Below are 12964 nucleotides of genomic sequence, written 5' to 3'. Positions count from 1 at the left end.
GGATATCTGTCCTGGTTTGCTGTTGTTAGTGGGATCGGGCATCTAACTCTAAAAGTCAGTTTCCGTAAAGCGTTCATTGTCAGAGTACAGTATAGACTTTGCCAAAAGTTTTCAACTCAGAAGGCTTGCTTCTTCTGAGCCAAACTATGTGGCTCAAAATGCATTTCCAGCCTTCTAAATCTCCTGTAAGAAAAGAAGATTTTTGTTCTACCGGTTCCAACTGTAGGAATTCCATGAATGTTAAAGGAGTGCCACTACACCGTATAGGATCAGACCACCTGGGCTCTAACGTTTGACAAAAAATGCAAGTTCAGTCGTGTTATTACAATAGAACGCTTTGTTTCCATCTCGCGAGATGGGAGCACTTGGTTGGGCATCTCTAACAAAAGAAAATGCTCTCAGAGGGATGAGTGACGTGGGAGCTCCGTAAGGTCTACGATGCCGCACGTGCTTAAGGTAAGTAAGACAAAATAAAAACTGAATTTTTTAACAAGGGCATCAACCGATTTTGTTTAAGACAGCGGATCTTCGGCAAAAGCCGAAAAAAAAAGGAGGTCAACTGTCGTTTAACCAAGTTTCTCGAACGTTAGCCATCGGAAGCAGTCGTACTCGCTGCTGCCACTTCAATCATGGCGAACCTATTAGCAACGGGCTAGTCTGCCTTCTCGTTATTTCGTGGTCTCGGCAGCCTGACTGGCACGGCTGCGGTCGCTGCCTTTAGCGAGATGGTGTATTTAACTAGGTTAAATGAAGGAGTGGCGGAAAAGGAACTTCATGAAAATGACGATGTTCAATGCACATCGCAGTGTTGTAGTTCGAATTGACGAAGACGATGATGTTCTCTGCACAACACGACTGTTTTTAGATAAATGTGCAAGTTGGGCTAGTTTTAATATTCAATTACGCTCGTTAGAGACATAATCATCGTGAATTGCAATAATCATCGATTGAATTGCAATGAATAGAATTGTTTATTGAGCAATAGCGGGAAACTGTTAGTCATGCGCTCAATCCTAATCTTATTCTCCGAGTTATATCCCACTCGTAGTCTGGATCGGCGGTAATTACCTGCCCTAAGCAGACATATTCACCTACCACTTCAAGCGCTTCGCTATCTATTACAAACTGCTGTTTCTTGCCGAGGCTGTTGAACATTACCTTAGTCTTTTGTATATTATTTTAGATCTACCATTCTGATTTTTTTCTTTCACGGTCATTATTCATTATTTACAGTTTGTTTCTTTAGTTACTTAGAAAGGCAATGTCATGATCGAATCCCTTATTGCTTAGGTATTTTCCATCAACCCTTCTCCTGAACGCTCCCATTCCTCTGAATACTTCCCAGTCTCTGAATACTTACTCTAAGCAAACTGTAAATATTACCGGAGAGATTGTGTCTCCTTGCCTAATACCTTTCTTTATAGACCGTTTTATCATGAGCGCTGCCATTTTGTGTGTCTATCGCTATCTAGGGGTCAAGTTGACCACAACCGCTATTCAGGCATGTGCGGTCCCATCAGGGGAACAGGTGAAAAGTAGAGCAAATCGAAATTTTGAAGCTTTCACATGCAAATTTTTGCTTCTGAAATACCTGGCTGAAATAAAAAAAAGCTTTTAGGCAGTAGGCAAGATATTCGGTTGAAAATGACTAAAATGTATGTTCCTCATCGGGCTGGCCGAAGGCTGCAAGCCTGACTGCAATTAGTGCGTAACTTTTATGTAGCACACAAAGACGGTGGCGCACCACTAGCCACTATGGTGACGAAGCAAGCAAGGCAGGGCAGCTCTCAATCGACTTTTTATCCTTAAATTATTTCTAGAGGTGCGTTACCATAACAATTTGAGCACTGAAAGTAAGCAAATGTAGCCGTTTCACGTCATGTTCAGGAGCAATGCTAATCGCGCTAGATTTGTTGGACCAGCCGATCCTTCATATATGCTGTTCATATACTGTTTGCTGCTTGAGCGGCTACAGCAGGAGTTCTCACACCTCCACTGGGGTTCTATTCATGATGATCCATTATCCAGAGACAAAGGCGGGGCTTCCAAGCGCCCACTACCAGGTAATCGGATTTAATTTTTGCCTACATGACTCAACTACCGGTTTGCCGGCATGTGCGTGCAGTGGCGATGACTGTTGTCGGCAGCGGGAGCTGCTATTCTGCAATTTCTTTGACTGGCCGCTAGCTGCATTTGTCTAATTCTGCCGTCATGCTGACATACTGATGAAAGAGAAAATGGAAAATGGATACTTATGGAATATTGACCTGAAATTATGTCCTATGATGACCTCAGGGAAAGTTGCTTTTATCAATAATTACACAGGCCATTTGTCGTCGCAAGATTCGCTTAATTGAAGAAATCGTTGCTTTTCCCATGACCATATTCCCATTTGTTATCAACAGCAAACCCTTACGGGATGCACGTTCTTTAAAAATATATATGGCACTGCATCGCCTAATATTAAGTTGCAAACATATTTATTAGGCACAGTTGCCATCGAGTGGGACACGTTGTTTCATTATTTAATAAACCTCGGGTGAATTCATTGAAATAGTTTTTCTATTTCTATTGTTGCCCGAAGGCTGCCATTGTTGCTCTGGTATTCAGTTTTTCCTGTTCTTTCTCTACAAGCACAATGTTCAGAACTCGCACAAAACGCTGACAAAGCGACATTTTCGGCTGGAGCTTGAAACTCAGAGGCTGCTCGTCTTCGCCCAATTGAAAGCGTTGTAACTGGAACAGCATAGAACGACATACGCGTACCACCGCTGTCAATATTTTATCTTCTGTTAATCGTCTCCATTTGGTTGTTATTTTCCTGTTAATTCGTATAACAGAGTAAGAAAAAGATTTTGCTAGCCGCGGAGCCTCTTAGCAGCTAAACTGCGGCCAGTGGAAATGAAACAATCAGCGAAAGAAAGGACAGAAAGGGACGAAAAGAATGAAGAGCAAGGATGAGATATGTAAAAAAATTAGCTGTAGTTTAGGTTGTGCTTGAACCTGGACTTACGCGAGAGTTATCTGTATGGCTACGCTTTGGGCCGACATGAATGTAAAGACACGGCTTTTGCGCATAGTAGTTTACTTTATGGTTTCAGCTGTATTTATGCCATAAGAGAATCACTTCGAGTATGAGCACCCTTTGCCTCTCTTTGTTGACCTCTAGTGGTATGGCTTTGTAATTACAAAGGTAATGACAAAGCCGTGTCTCGCGACAACGAGTATGAACAAAAAAAAAAATACATATTCGATCCATGCGCCACAGTCAGTGACAAGACCACATGCCGGCGGCTGTTACAAAAAAAAAAAAAAAAAAAAAGAAAAGAAAAAAAAAGATTTGAATGGTTGGCCGCCATAATATCTACAACAATGAACATTTCAGCCATAGACTGAGGTCTGGGCCAGGAATTGGAGGAGGAAAGAAGAAAAAAAAAGAAGCAGACGAGAAAGAAGAATAAGAAAAAGAAGAAGGAGGAAAGGAAGAAGGAAAAAAGTAGGTAAAGAAAAGGAAAAGAAAGAAATAGAGCAAGAACAATTAAGAAGTAAAAGAAAAAGAGGAAGAAAAAGAGGAAGAAAAAGAGAGATAAGAAGAGGAAAAAGAAAGAGAAGACAGATAATTTGGTACTTGGTAGAGGCGAACGACAACAGCGTGTTGCTAGGACAGAAGGTTCGTTCGACAGGTTTCACGGCAGCACATTAAACGCAGGTGTCCGCAGAAAAATTCGTTTCAACACTCAGCTTTCGCTCTATAACTAGGTTGAAGCCATTCTTAAACCACCACATTTGTTTGGAGACGAGGTCGTTTCCCTGCTCCGACGGCGTTCCGTTCGGATGCGACAGCCAAGGACGCCACTGCTGCTCGCTAGCGGGCAGGTGAGCTCATGTGGTGACATTCGCCTCATAGTGCGCTGGGATAAGCCTGTGTGCGCAGAATGCGTTTTGTTCATCTGCCTGGTCTGACAGTACCAATTATCCTATGCCAAACGTTCTTGGCTAAAACTGGACTGATGATAGATATCGCCAATAGGGTTTATCGGGAGAGCCCATGTACCCCGCTCAGGCCATTCATCGATCCGCCGGCTACAACGAGATCATTATTAACGTGCACGGCCGATCCGCTTGTAGATGGGTGTCATACCTCCAATAAGCGCTGCTCGCCCTGCCGACTGAGCCCGATTACGGCTCTGCGACGGCCCGTACAATGCTCCCTCTGAGGTAGGAAGAGGCAATGTATACAAACTCGGCCCCGGCCGGTGGAGAAAGAGACAGTGGATTTCCTGTCAGCTCCCTAGATTAGTAGGGGCGGCCTGTCAGCACGCATCTAATTCGAGATCGGAAAAGAAAAGGCAGAGATTACTGATCGACGCCGGTGCGCTGACAGACACTCAACGTGACCGACCCTTGTCGTTATTAGAGGACTTCGACGAGATGCTCACAGACCAGCCAGGATGCATCAATTTGCAGGAGCATCGCGTTAAAACGGGTGACGCGCTGCCCCGCAAATCTAACCCAATGCTCGTCAGTGCTACTAAAAGGCGAGCTATCGACGAGTCGCTCCTGGAGTTGCTCGGTGCTGGTCTTATATGCCGTTCTGAATGTCTCCGGGATTTGGAGCTGTGCTTGTGCCAATCAGAGATTGCTGTTCACGCTTGTACCAGTCGGAATGCACCAATCTGGTGCAGCATCGAATAGAAATTGGTGACGCGCTACCATGGAAATGTAACCCGACGCCCGTCAGCGCTGCTAAAGGCAAGCGATTGATTAGGCGCTCCAGGAGGTCTTCGATGCTGGTCTTATATGCCGTCCCTAAAGTCTCTAGAGGTTCCCAGTGGCGCCTATGATAAAAAAATATTTCTCTTGGCGTTTGTGCGTGGAAACTTTGTGGCTGAATGAGGTCGGTCACAAAAAAAGATGCATACCTTTTCACGAGAATAGACGGCATTGTCTAAATCTTCGGGGGGCGCTAAATTCGATACTTGTCGCAAGCAAGGGGAACCTGCAGGTCTAAATGCGACCACGTGAGGAGTACAAAACGCAGTTCTTGTGTGAAGGAGGACTCTTCCCATTCAAGAGAATGCCATTTGGTTGGTCTGAAGCTCTGAACACGTTCCACAATCTGATGGAACGTGTACTCGTTGACGCCAGATGACATCGTGCCATCGCCTACCCTACGATGTGATTTTCTATTCCCAAACATTCGAGAAGCACCTCGATCACCTGCAAGACGTCCTGGGAAAGCTCAGGTCTGCTGGCATCACGCGCAATCCCGCAAAGGCGCAGTTATGCCAGGCTCAGGTCAGCCTACTTGCATATCGAGTTGAAAGGGGACACGTGTCTTCTGGTGCATAGAAACTCCAGACGATCCTGTAGTTTCCCAAGCCTAAAGGTATCAACGCTATTCACCGATGTCCCAAGATAGTGGGATACTACCACCAGTTCATTTCTTACTATATGGGACTGCAAACGCCCTTGGCACGATTGCTAAGAGTCTTCCGCTTGGGAACGGGCAGATGAGCAGGAAAAGATCTTTCACCTTCCATCAAACGCCAACGCTGAGACGACAGCTCTGAAGCTGCCGGACCTATATGAATCATTCGTTATCCGGACTGATGCCTGTGATATCGAAGTGGGAGCTGTACTCCACCAGATGGATAGGGATCAGCTACGACCAGTTGCATTTGTGAGCCGTGCGCTCTCGCCGGCAGAAAGTAAATACTCAGTCACTGAAATATAATGCTTGTTCATTATACGCACTGTGAATATAAAGGTAGGTAGAGGGACCAATGCTCACGGTCGCGATCGAACACAGAGCCTTAACCTGGCTGAAACGCCTGCGCGAGCCAAGCGGTCGGCTTGTGCGATGGGCCCTGACACTGCAACGCTTCGAGTTCGAAGTGCGCTACCGAAAAGTGGCTGCCAATGCAGTCACCGACGCTCTGTCATGGGCACAGTTCACTGACATCCAACAGGCCGTCGAAGACGAGGAGAGAGAAGGGCAGCTCTCTCTCCTTCTGTGGAAGGAGCGCATAGCCAGGAGTGCTCCCTCTGTGAAGCCTCTAGAGCACGTGCACTCTGTGGGAGGAAAAGTTTCCTTTCGAAGTTGCGTTAAACAGAGAAGAGCATCTCAAGGCTCAGCAGGAAGACCCGTACTGTTAAGAGTTGATCAGTTGTCTTAGAATAGAGACGAATGCTCCAACAACTCAGGCAAAATTGCATTGTGAAGCAGCTGGTAGTGTGGGTGGCGCTAACTTTAGAGTATAGCTAGTATTGCTTCGGGAGTGGATTGAAGAAGTTCCTGCTGGACTGTGATGAAGCATTCCAAAAATGCGTGCCAAAACTCCAGTGAGTGCTTCAGTCATTATTCCGCGCAAACTGCGTCACGCCGCCATGCGGCACTATCACGACACTGACGGTCACGGGAGCATACCCAAGACGTGGCGGAAACTTTGCGGGTTCGCTACCAAGCCCGGAATAAACACTGACGTACGAACATGCAACATTTGCCAAGAGAGAAACCCTCTAGGCAGAAAGCCACCTGGCTTACTCCAGCCCTCATAAGCACAAAACCCTGGGAGATTCGGGCTTGCGATTGGATGGGGCCGCTACAGCGCAGCAAAGCGGGGTACTAATACGCGCCATTTCAACGCTTTTACTGAACTGTACCCACTGCAAAAATGACTGCCCGGGAAATCATGTGAAAGTTGTCTTAGATATTTTGTCGTTTTCACATTCTCGAGTGATTGATAACCTACGATGCAACGTATTACACGTCCAATGTTTTCTTGATACGTGTGCAGCAATGGGCGTACAGCAGCAGAAAACCACGTGATACCATCCCCAGTCCAATATATGTATGTAGGTATCGGCACTCCTATCCGAGGGCCAGGCGAGCGCGCTAGCTGCAACTGCCGTTGCAAAGCGGATGAAAGGACGTTTGCAGCGTTCTCTCTCTCCGTGCGACATACTTCGCGCTCACCAGCCATCTGGCGCGGTGCGAGTGCCGCACATGCGGGCGTTGTCACAGCGGAGTAAATGGGCCATCCTGACTGACGGGCGTGGGGAATAAAGCCTTCACAAAAAGACCGTAGCCTCTGATGCAGCTTGGGTTTCTTTAGGACGATTTCTTATTCCGTCACCATTGACTTTCCAAGATCACGTCTTAGCGAAGTCAATTTTACGTCGCGCTCACAATTGTGACCGATACATAATTCGGCCCTTGTAATATTAAACCCCATTGTGGCCTAGATGCTCCTGCTCACAGAATCGCAAAAAGGGCAAGGCTGCAATTCGCAAGGAAACTAAGAGACCATTGAAAATTGGAGGGTAGTAGTTTTCACAGACGAATCCACTTTCTCTATAAAATGCATCTGCAGCAATAAGCGACACGCCCTTTTAATTGCAAGTATGCAACATTCCTATTTCTTTTATAAATTTCGCTCACATGTTTGGCAGGGCAATGAGCAAACTTTGTTTCTCCTAGACAATTCTAGCTTCTAGATAGTACACAGCAATCAGGAACGAATATGGTGCCTGGGTTTGTTTAAGTATTTCGTCTTTGTATGCCTCTGGGTAATGTCCCTTGAAAACAGGGACTCCCCCCGGTGCAGCGTAATTCATCTGCAGTGTATTCTTATGTTAGCCAACACCTATCAGCGAGAAACTCTGGCGAAGACGAGGCGCAGCTGTCCCTTGGTCGATATATATTTTCTTGCTCGCCTTTGTCTTTTGTATTTCGGTAGACCCCAGCAAGGGTGCACCAGAAGCGCACTTTCTAGTGGTCGCTGCTCGGTGAACATCTGGGGAGCCATTACAAAAGGCCGCCCGGATCCACGTTTACAAATACTGGACTGCTTCACGGCGCGGTAGTATTGTGATATTCTGGAGCATACCCAGCCGTGGTATCTTCTGGACGGTTAATTCAAATACTGCCTCTACTTTCTCCAGCACGACCAGAGCCCCGTGCACACAAAGCGCCTAGTGTCTAGTCTACCCGACGATCGCCGTGTTCCTATACTGCAGTGGCTACCACACGGCGCTGACTTGAACCCTATTGGAAATATCGGGGGCTTATCAAAAGGCGTCTGGCTGCACGACAGATTGTAATTTCCACCGCAGACACAATGTCGCAAGCTATCAGCGAAGCATGGCATGCGCTCCGGGCGCATCCCGAATGTTGTCCTTGCGTGCGTAATCTCTCGTCGAGTAGCACAAAGTTTGGCTGCTGACGAAACCCTCATGGGATCTGAACATGCTGCATGCGAACAAACTGTCGCTGGTTAGTCATTCGCGATGAATTTCCCCTAGCGCAAATAAACGATCGCCAATTAATGCGATTTCTCTGTCACTCCTAGCGGTCACTTGGTCGCTTTCCTATGCCACGGCACAGAGGTCAAGCGCAACAAAAGACGTGCATAAGAGAGTGGTAACCGTCTGTACACCCTCCCACTTTTTTAACCCGAACGCACGAGCGTCGACCGTCCAGTCGATAAGCGGCGTATGATGGAGAACAGCGGCGAAATGTGCCAGAATATGCGCGGATATGCGGGAATATGAGGTTAAAAAGTGGGAGGGTGTACATAGCAGTAAAGCTCGGCAAGCACGCATACAATGCTCCCCAGAAGTGAGGTATTAGTCTACGTATATTCTTTACTAGGTCACCAACATTTATATTTTCGGAATTGTGTAGGGCATGCAACTGTGAAGGCTGACAATCAATTTAAAAGAAGAAAAATGATGTTTAATATTTCGCCTCCACCGAAAAGCAAGGTGCCCGTGTACTATGCGATGTCAGTGCACGTTAAAGAACCTCAGGTGGTCGAAATTTCCGGAGTCCTTCGCTATGGCGTCTCTCATAGCCTGAGTCACTTTGGGACGTTAAACCCAACAAACAAAAAACCATTCGATTATGCTTGCACGTATAAAGTCGCATCCCACATGAAACCTTCCAGGCTTCGCAGCAAGAAAATCAGTCTTAGGAAAGACTAATAATTTCTTGCCATCAGTGCAATGTGTCCAGCCGGACATATGGTTTGCACACCGTGCAATGCTCCATGCTCCAGGGGAAATATAGCGCAGTGTCGACTATGAGCACAATATTTTCAGAAAGCAGCGGAAAGAAGTATATATCTACCTGCAGCGCAGGACAGCACGCGGCGAGTATCAACAATGGATCGCGCGCTGTCATTCTCGTGGCCCGTCTATTGATGGATGAATGGATGGAATACAGTACCGTTCCCTTTGAAACTGGATGACAGCTGTAGCTATCGTGCTAGGTTTTTCCCTATATTGTAATTATTAGTTTAGATCAGGCAATTATAGCATCAATCTATTTGTTGAATTTTTGTTTCTACATTACTAGCATTATGTTACATTTCTACTTTTAAGCCACGAATCTTCAGATCGTTCCAATGCCTAACCGACAATTGCGAACCTAATGTGTGATCGCCTTCACGTGGTATAAAACTTAGTGTGGCAGGCGGCAGCACAGACGCCGTAGCAGTCAGCTGTCGCAACAACTGGACGCGGCGAAAAATCGTGCGCGGCAAGCCATTCCGACCGCGCATCATCCGCGGCGCGTTCAGCGGCGTCATCTGGTGCCTCTTGCTACTATTATAACGTACCAAGCAGAAGCGAGCAGTTTGGAAAGGCTGCGAGTTAGGGCGCGCATGATCACTTAAAGGCCTCGACACGAGGAAGCGGTTCCCATAGATTGCGCAGACCTGCGTTTTTCAATCGAAGCTGCGATCCATTTTATTCTGCCCGCGACTGTACTTCCAGAAAGAGTTGCCCAACACATATTTCGATAGGTTTGAAAATCTTGCGAAATGCTGTGTCATGCAGTCTGGGAACCTTTGCGATAAGCAGTGGTGTTCATAGCCAGAAGCATTGAAACGTCCCGGCAGCAACCTCTTGCTTATTTCTTCTGTGTAGGAATGGCTTTTTAAGGCTTCTGTGGAGCGCTTTTCTCTCTATTCAATTAGAAAGTAGAAAACTGCTTGGCAGTTTGCACCGGTGCTGTATATTAATCGTTGCGTGCTACAGCGGAATCGATCGAAGAAAGACCGCGACGATGCCTACATTCTTCTGCCTCTGCTCTTCTTTCTCCTCTACCGATCCGTCCGACGGTACGTTATTTTCTTCCGCCGACGTTCTGCGTTGGTACGGCATTTCCCTCCTCGCAGACGAAGCCTATCGGGCGAGTTAAATTGAACCTCTCGAAGAAAATCGCTTAAGGCAGGCTACATGTACCACCTGAAACTGGCGTGACCTTTGACCACTTGCAATTAGGCGTGCTAGAAAGTACTTCAGGTCGCTTATGCGCTCTAACACAACAAGCGGTCTAGTGTAGTGTGAACGTAGTTTCTGACAAAGACCACGTTTAAGTAGAGGTGTCCACCACCACACAGTGTCACAGAGAACGTAAGAAACTTGTCGGTATTACTCTTGCAAAGACAAAATTCCAACGCGGGCAAGCTGGCAAGCTTCTTCAGCTCAGCAGGGTGCGGTAGCAAGAGAAGGCTCTATGAATGAAATATGGTAGTATGGTGTCGAGGCCACAGCGAGGCGAGCTAGCATATAGCAGGTAGTAGGAGCTGTGGCGGTTAATGCGCACGTTGCGCCGTTTTGTATGCATGAGTAAAGAACGGAAGGACGCCATCCTAATCCTTTTGATCAGCAGCGACACGCATAGCCAGCATGGGTGGTTAGCGTCGGATTAGTGCGCTTTACCATTATTTTGGGGGTGATATGGTGTCGAGTGGCAAAAACTGCAAGCACTGAGACGGAGAAACTGTTCGACAGCGTCCGCTATGTATTCGCGTCCACCTCACTAATGAGAACTGCAGGAGGGCCGTGCCAAAAATGACGAATCAGAGAAGGGAATGAGATACTTAAGACGCAGCAGCCCAAGGTATCATGGCCGTCTCATAATATCGGGTTATATAATCCACGCACACAAGAATTTGTCGGTTTCCTTTAAGGACCGTAGGAAAGGTTCAAAAAGGTCAATGCCAACTTGCTCAAACGGCGCCCTTGGAGGTGTGACTTGACGCAGTTTTCCTGGTAGACTTACAATCGGTAGCTTAAAATGCTGGCATTGCACGCAGCTGGCTACATAGCGCTGGAAAGTTGAACAAATCTTAGGCCAGTAAAATCGTGCTGTGGCCGGTTTAGTGTTCGGGCCACACACAAGTGCCCAGACAGGGCGCTGTTGTGCATCATTTCAAGAACTGTATAGGCTTTCTGGCACGACAAGAAGCATGCGTGCTCCCTCAGAGGCAAAATGTATTCTTGTAAAGCGATCAATCACGAATGCCAAGAGTGTTCTTTCTAAGGTCTCTGGCGGAATCGAACAAAAAAAATGTTTTGTCTTTGCGTTGCTTAGTTGGGAAGCCTCAAAGATCGGGGAAGGCTTGTGAAAGAAAGCCAAGTACTCCCCGAAGTTGTCTGCGTCGTCATCAGTCGTTTGAAGCGGCAAACGCAAAAGACAAACAGCATCTGAGTGCTTAAGATGATGCTTTGTACCACAGTAATATTAAGCTGTGTAGACACAAATCCCATTGAGCGAGCCCTCCACAGGGGTCACGAAGACAAACGAGCCAGCAAAGCGACTGGTGGTTGGCCACGACGTTGAAAGCATTCCTGTATGATGGGAGCGGAAGCGCTTTACACTGAAAACCGCGGCTAGACATTCTTGCTCGGTAACCGCGTAATTTCTTTCGCGCTTACTTAAAGAGCGGCTAGCATATGCTATCACGTGTTGATCGCGGTCATGGCGTTAAGCGCCGATACCGATCCCACTTTTGTCGGTGTGTACGTCGATTGGTGGTAATGGGCCGAAGTGGCGTAGGATGGGACCCGAGGTGAAAAAGAAACTTCAGACTACAGAAAGCTGCGTCACATTCGCTGGTCGAATTGAATGGTGCGTCACGTGAGTGTGTAAGTGATGTCAGCAAACCTTGATATAAAACCTTGAACAGCCGAGGAGAAGGAGGAGGAGCTTTTGCGGCGATTATACTTAAAAATTAAATTAACAAACCTTGTCTCCCAACGGGGAATAGAACCTTCATCCCTTCAATCCCCAGCCCAGCGCTTCATCATGATTGTCAAACCAGTCGAAGGTAGTGGCGGCAAGAAAAAACCCCCACATTAGCCAGTTCGGTAGCAGCGTTCCAGCGATTACATTGCTCATTCTCTCGTAGTATTTCAGCCACTGATCAACGTCCTCCGCAGGCTTTCCCAAGAATATATGAAGCTCTCAATAATGCGCCCAGTTGTTCGCCGTGGATGGTCCTGGTTGCTTATTATTGCTGTCTTCGGTATGCCCGATGCCATTTGTGGTAAACCAGCGACTCTATGGCTTCTTCAATGGATGGGATGCTCTATATTCGACAACCCGCACTTCCACCAAAGCTGTTACATGCTCAGTAAGTACAACCCAAGTAGCACAAAAAAGGCTATGACGTGAGGGCCCGCGTTGGGCCCGTGGAGGCAGCCCATACTAGCCCCTTACGGGATATTCAACATGTACCCAGAAGGGCCCCGCGTGGGCTGTTGAATTTAGCCGCGATCGGTCCCAATCTGTATCCGTATGGGCAGCCCAAATAGGGTTGCCCGCATTAAGCCTTTATTATTATATTATATTTCAGCATTGTTAACGTATTTATAGACATTTAAAGCGTCTACTATGGTAAAGAATCTGTCGTTCGGCGATTATTGTCCAACAACAAAGGGCAAAAAATTGTACAAATAAAAAAAATAACAGGAAGGAAGTAAAATAATTAAACTTTTGTTTCTCTTTTCTTTTCGGTATAAATGGGTCCGGGTTCTCCCCCACACCCTCCCCCACCCACGGAATCAGTCTCTGGTACCGCCACTGAACACAGCTGTATTTAATGATAATCGCCTGAAGAATCCCTACAAACAGCTGGAAGACCAGCTTTCTGAAAAGGTTTTACCAGTG

This window comes from Amblyomma maculatum, chromosome 11 (assembly GCF_055883805.1).
Source record: "Amblyomma maculatum isolate TAMU_Amacu chromosome 11, ASM5588380v1, whole genome shotgun sequence".
Taxonomy (NCBI): domain Eukaryota; kingdom Metazoa; phylum Arthropoda; class Arachnida; order Ixodida; family Ixodidae; genus Amblyomma; species Amblyomma maculatum.
Note: the sequence above shows the minus strand (reverse complement) of the source record.